Here is a 6,042-nt window from a genome sequence, read left to right as displayed (position 1 = left end):
TACTTACTCATTGAAAGATAATTCAAGAGGGTTCATGTATACACATATTATTACAGTATAGGATTGAACTCTTTGTATATTCCCAGCCCTGCCTGCACCCATGTCTACTTAAGGAAAGGTAGGCTGCTTGCTTATCCACTTGAGGGCGAGGGGATCTGGTTATACCCTTACAGTAGATGGTAAGTTAGCAAAAACTTTGCTCCTATCTTATGCAAAACAGTGAGGGATTTCTATTGCTGGCAGTATTGATCACCGATATTTATTAAAAAATGTGCCTATAAGAATAATGCACACATGCACAGACAGACAGACAGACAGACAGACAGACAGACAGACAGACAGACAGACAGACAGACAGACAGACAGACAGACAGACAGACAGACAGACAGACAGACAGACAGACAGACAGACAGAATTATAGCACAAATAAGATAACTCTGACACTGAAGATAGCTGGGATACAATTTAACAAATAAAGCTGTAATTATGAATGCAGAGAGCAGAGACAGCTATATGATTAACTCCCTGACCCCATCAAATACATCACTTACTGATGATAGGAAAAGTCATTTTCTCTGAGGCTACTCTTACTTAATTACTGTTAATTAATTAATCACTTACTGCACTTAAATACCAAATTATCAACAAGTGTGCGAAACATTCTAAGAAAAGTAAAACATTGAAATAGAAACAGTGAAACGAAAGAAAACCGACATAGATAGACTGACCAGGTGAATCAAGGGGAAAGCTATATGATCCCTTATTGATGTCACTTTTTAAATCCACATCAATCAGTGTAGATGAAGGGGGAGACAGGTTAAAGAAGGATTTTTAAGCCTTGAGACAGTTGAGACATGGATTGTGTATGTGTGTCATTCAGAGGGTGAATAGGCAAGACAAAATATTTAAGTGCTTTTGAACGGGGTATGGTAGTTGGTGCAGGCACACCGGTTTGAGTGTGTCAAGAACCTTAACGCAGCTGGGTTTTTTACACTCAACACTTTCCCGTGTGTATCAAGAATGGCCACCACCCAAAGAATATCATGATATGACATGTTCAGTCAGTATATGGCTTCTACAGATAGCTTGTTACATATTAATATGAAACAGTATTTCAAATTGAAAAAATACTTACCTTGTGATTCACAGGGATAACGTCTTGACTGTTATAATCCAATCAAATGCATAACGCAGGGCCATCTGTCAACATCCTGTAAGTGTCAAATAGCAGAAAGAAAAATACACAGGCTTTTAATTTACATTTAATACATCTGATAACTGATATCATTAACAACGTTTATATTCTATTCTACCATTTCAAGTATGACCTCATGTTAGTTCCATTCTGTGTTCTCTGAAACACTTTCACCTGTGTGGAGAGGTCTCACTGCCACTGCCAATCAATGACCCGTTGATTTGAGCCAATCAAAATGGGCTGGTGTTGATTGAAAAGCATTTTGATACAAGCCTGTGCTCATAAAAATGCATGTGCTAATTCTACTGCTCACTCTGTACTTGATGCGGCCTACACGTTGTTCGAACAATTCAAATTATATTTTGAAATGTAACTTTTTCTTTCCGCGAAACCCATGAGCAAATACTGTAATCCTAATGTACAAACACACACTCACACACACACACACACACACTGTATGCTTGCACAGAGGAACAGGTTGTTTTGACCACACCTGAAAACTCACTCTAAGAACAATGAACAGGTTTCTCCTGCCGCCTAAGACTTAGACTATAGCCTACGGCAAATGGGTTGTTAATAAAAGTGGAAATGGAAGTTTCTACATTCTGCAGTTTATTCATTGACAGCCTTGAACACACAGGACAGAGGGCAAGTACAGAGGGCAAGTACTGAATAGAGCTGCTATGTTCGTGTTATATGGTCAATAATGACTTTCACTGTACAGGTGTTGAAGGCTTTAATACTGAAACACACACTATCTTTCTCCCTCTCTCCTTTGAAAGGCTCTTGTTGTGTTGTTTTTTGTGTGTATTGTGGTCTGGGAATTGGGATCAAGCCCGTTTTTGTTGTTGTACAATACTGTGACAAGGGATTAGTATACAATGATATCAAACTGGCAGCTATTTTAGCAGTGCACAGCAGCCCCCAACTGATGGTTAACCCTTGATCAGTGGTGCTTAGTGTGTTGTGACCCCAGCTGTGTGTGCCACTTAGATGATAGAGGCAAAGAGAGAAAGGAGAAGAGAAAGACCACTTACTAACTTGAAGGAGAGAAAGGAGAAGATAAACACTTAGTAGATGGTAGATATTGTGTATGACAGTGTGAGGAGTTTCAAAATGCAAACAAGCATATACAGTATTCGTGGAGTATATACAGTATTCGTGGAGTATATACAGTATTCGTGCAAAGGCCCACAAGCACACACACACACAGGTGAAAATAAATAAGTACTCACAAAGTAAAGTATTTTGCGGTGTCGGACAGCTGACCTTGTCAAAGACGGTCAACAGACAGCAACACCTTCTCACCCAAATGTACCATGTCAATATGGTACACCACAGCCACCACCTCTCTCCCTCTGTCTCTGTCTCTGTCTCTCTCTCTCTCTGTCTCTGTCTCTGTCTCTCTCTGTTATCTTGTCACAGATCTCTGTTAGCATTAAGCAGCAAGTAACTTTGGAACTTTACTTCCTCATTCTCTCTCTCCCCACCTCTTTCTTTCTCTCTCTTTCTCGCTCAATGTGACACACATCACAGCACAACAGAAACATTCACAGAATATTTGCTAAGATCCCCATTAAGTTCCAGTCACGGTTTTATCTAACATTAGGATGATAACATCCTAAACCATTCAAAGAATGTTTTTGATAACAAAATGTTGTTGTTTTGTCTTCAGAAAATGTTTTCAATTAAATATCTTCAGAATGTTCTCCTTACATTCACTTACATTCACTAAAATGTTTTGCACAGCATTTGGAGCAACTGCCTCAGAACATTCCTCATACTTCCTCAGTAGGTTTTCGGGTAATGTAATAGCACAATGTACTAGGAATGTTTTTAGGTCATACTGCTGCAACAAAATGTCAGAACGATAGAAATAGTTCTGAGAAAACATTACGGGAACGTTCTGCTAATGTTGATTGAAATGTTATTAAAAAGACTGATAACAACAAGCAAGGAATATTCCCACAATGCTCTCATAAAGTTATAGTGTGACGTTATGACATGATTGTTCCAATAACATTCTCTTAACATTATTCAGCAATCATGTCTGGATTCAATTACATTTTTTTCCCGGAGAAAACATTATTGGAACGTTGCGCTAACGTTAATGGAGATGTCATCCGAGACATCTACCCAGGTATAGGATCTTAATTTGACCACACAGCAAATCAAAATTGGTTCTGTGAATGTTCCCAAAACATTCATTATGTAGCTCCGAATGTTCTAATAACACAAAAACGATCCAGTTGTGCTGATGATCATACAATGTTATATAAACATTCAGCTGATGTTGCAAGAACGTTCCCAGAACACATTTTGTCTGTCCTTTAAAGGTTCCCACAATATTGGGGACGTCACAAGAGATATGTTTCCAAAACATAAAAACTGACCAGTTGTGTTGATGACTATACAATGTTGGCATTAAGGTTGAAAAAATATTCCTCTGATGTTGCAAAGATATTAACAGAGCATATTTTTTATGTTATTAGGAAAGTTCACAAAACATCATTAGGTTTGTAAGAACAGTGTGGGGACATTGCAAGAGATACGTTCCCAAAACACAAAATCTGTCCAGTTGTGATGACATTCTTACAATGTTTGAATCAGGGTGCACAAAACATTCCCTCAATGTTCTTAGAATGTTATTCCTATGTTCCCAGAATGATAAAATTACATTTTGAACAGTCCATGGTGTTTTCTTTTTCCGTGTGTTATCTTACTGTTGAGGAAGTTAGTTGTACAACAATCCATGTAGAAACACATATGGCACTTATTTGGAATCACATGACAATTTATTTGACATTTATTGTACAAACATACAGTAGTTTCACTGTATTTGTTGATAGCCACAAGCGGAGATCAAGCCTGGGAGCTTTGGAGTGTTATCCTTGGAATGAAACCACTGGTCCACTGGGATGGAACTAACACACATATTTATCTGTTTACACTTTTACTCTGACTTCTAAGATCTGGTTATCCAAAAGAGAGGATAACTAAATCTAGAAAAATACGTGTATTTCATTATTTCTTACTCTACCAAGTTTGTAGGTAAAATACAAGTCAATACATCCCAAGTTTACAGTATATAAAGAAGATTGGTAGAGTACAAAATAATAGAGAGAACGTATTTTTCTAGATTTAGTTATTCTCTCTTTTGCAAAGACAAAGATCACATCCTGGAGTCAGAGTAAAGGTGTAAACAGCTTTGTGTTGCATCCCATCCCCGTGGCACGGTGGACTAACTCAAGGGATATCACTCCAACGTTTCAAGGCTCTATCCCCGCTTGCGACTATCAACAAAGTAGGTTAAAAGTGGGGCCTCCCGAGTGGTGCAGTGGTCTATGGCAGTGCTAGCTGTGCCGCTAGAGATCCTGGTTCGAGTACAGGCTCTGTTGCAGCCGGCTGCAACCGGGAGACCCATGGGGCGGTGCACAATTGGCCCAGTGTTGTGAGGGTTTGGCTGGCAGGGATGTCCTTGTCCCATTGTGCTGTAGTGACTCCTGTGGCATGGGGTGGTGGGACGGGTACGTGCACACTGACATGGTCACCAGGTGTACGGTGTTTCCTCTGACACATTGGTGTGGCTGGCTTTTGGGTTAAGTGGGCAGTGTGACTTGGTTGGGTCGTGTTTCAGAAGACGCATGGCTCTAGGCCTTCGCCTCTCCCGAGTCTGTACGGGAGTTGCAGCGATGAGACGACTGTAAATTCCAATTGGATACCACTAAATTGGAGAGAAAAAGGGAGAAAATTACAATTAAAAAAGTAGGTTCAAACTATGTTTGTAAATAATTGCCATATGTGTTTCTACATGTGTCACGTTCGTCGTAACATTTAAGTGAGGAGGACCAAGGCGCAGCGTGATAACAATACATTCTTCTTATTTATTGGAAGACGAAAACGAAACGAACACTAACAACTAATCAAAAAACACAAACAGACGAACGTGAAGCTATACAAACAATAAGTGCAGACACAAGCAACTTACACATAGACAATCACCCACAAACTACCTAATGACTATGGCTGCCTAATATGGCTCCCAATCAGAGACAACGATAGACAGCTGTCTCTAATTGAGAACACAATCTAGGCAACCATAGACATACAGACACCTAGACTAAACACTGCCCCATAAACATACAAAAACCCTAGACAATACAAAACAACATACATCCCCCATGTAAAACCTTGGCTAACTAAAATAATAAAGAAAACAAAGATAACTAAGGCCAGCTCTGGCAGCTCCTGGCTGACTCCTGGTCCTGGCTGACTGGCGGCTCTGGCAGCTCGGCTGACTGGCGGCTCTGGCAGCTCCTGGCGACTGGGGCTCTGGCAGGTCCTGACTGGCGTGCGGCACTGGCAGCTCCTGACTGGGGCGGCTCTGGCGGCTCCTGACTGACGGACGGCTCTAGCGGCTCTGACTGACGTATGGCTTCTAGCGGCTCAGGACAGACGGGGGCTTGGATGGCTCAGGACAGAACGTGCGGCTCAGACGGCGCTGGGCAGACGGGCAGTGCAGGCGGCGCTGGGCAGGCGGACAGTCAGATGGCGCTTGCGCAGACGGCAGCGCAGGCGGCGCTGGGCAGACGGGTAGCTCAGACGGCGCTGGGCAGACGGACAGCACAGACGGCGCTGGGCAGACAGCAGACTCTGGCCGGCTGAGGCGCAGTAGGTCTGGTGCGTGGTGCCGGAACTGGTGTATACCGGGCTAAGGACACGCACTCAAGGCTAGTGCGGGGAGCAGCAACAGGGCGCACAGGGCTCTGGAGACAACAGGAGGCTTGGTGCGTGGTGCCGGAACTGGTGGTACCGGGCTGGAGACACGCACCACAGGGCGAGTGCG

This window comes from Salvelinus sp. IW2-2015, linkage group LG9 (assembly GCF_002910315.2).
Source record: "Salvelinus sp. IW2-2015 linkage group LG9, ASM291031v2, whole genome shotgun sequence".
Lineage (NCBI taxonomy): Eukaryota > Metazoa > Chordata > Actinopteri > Salmoniformes > Salmonidae > Salvelinus > Salvelinus sp. IW2-2015.
The sequence above is the reverse complement of the archived record's forward strand: the minus strand, read 5'-3'. Positions refer to the sequence as shown.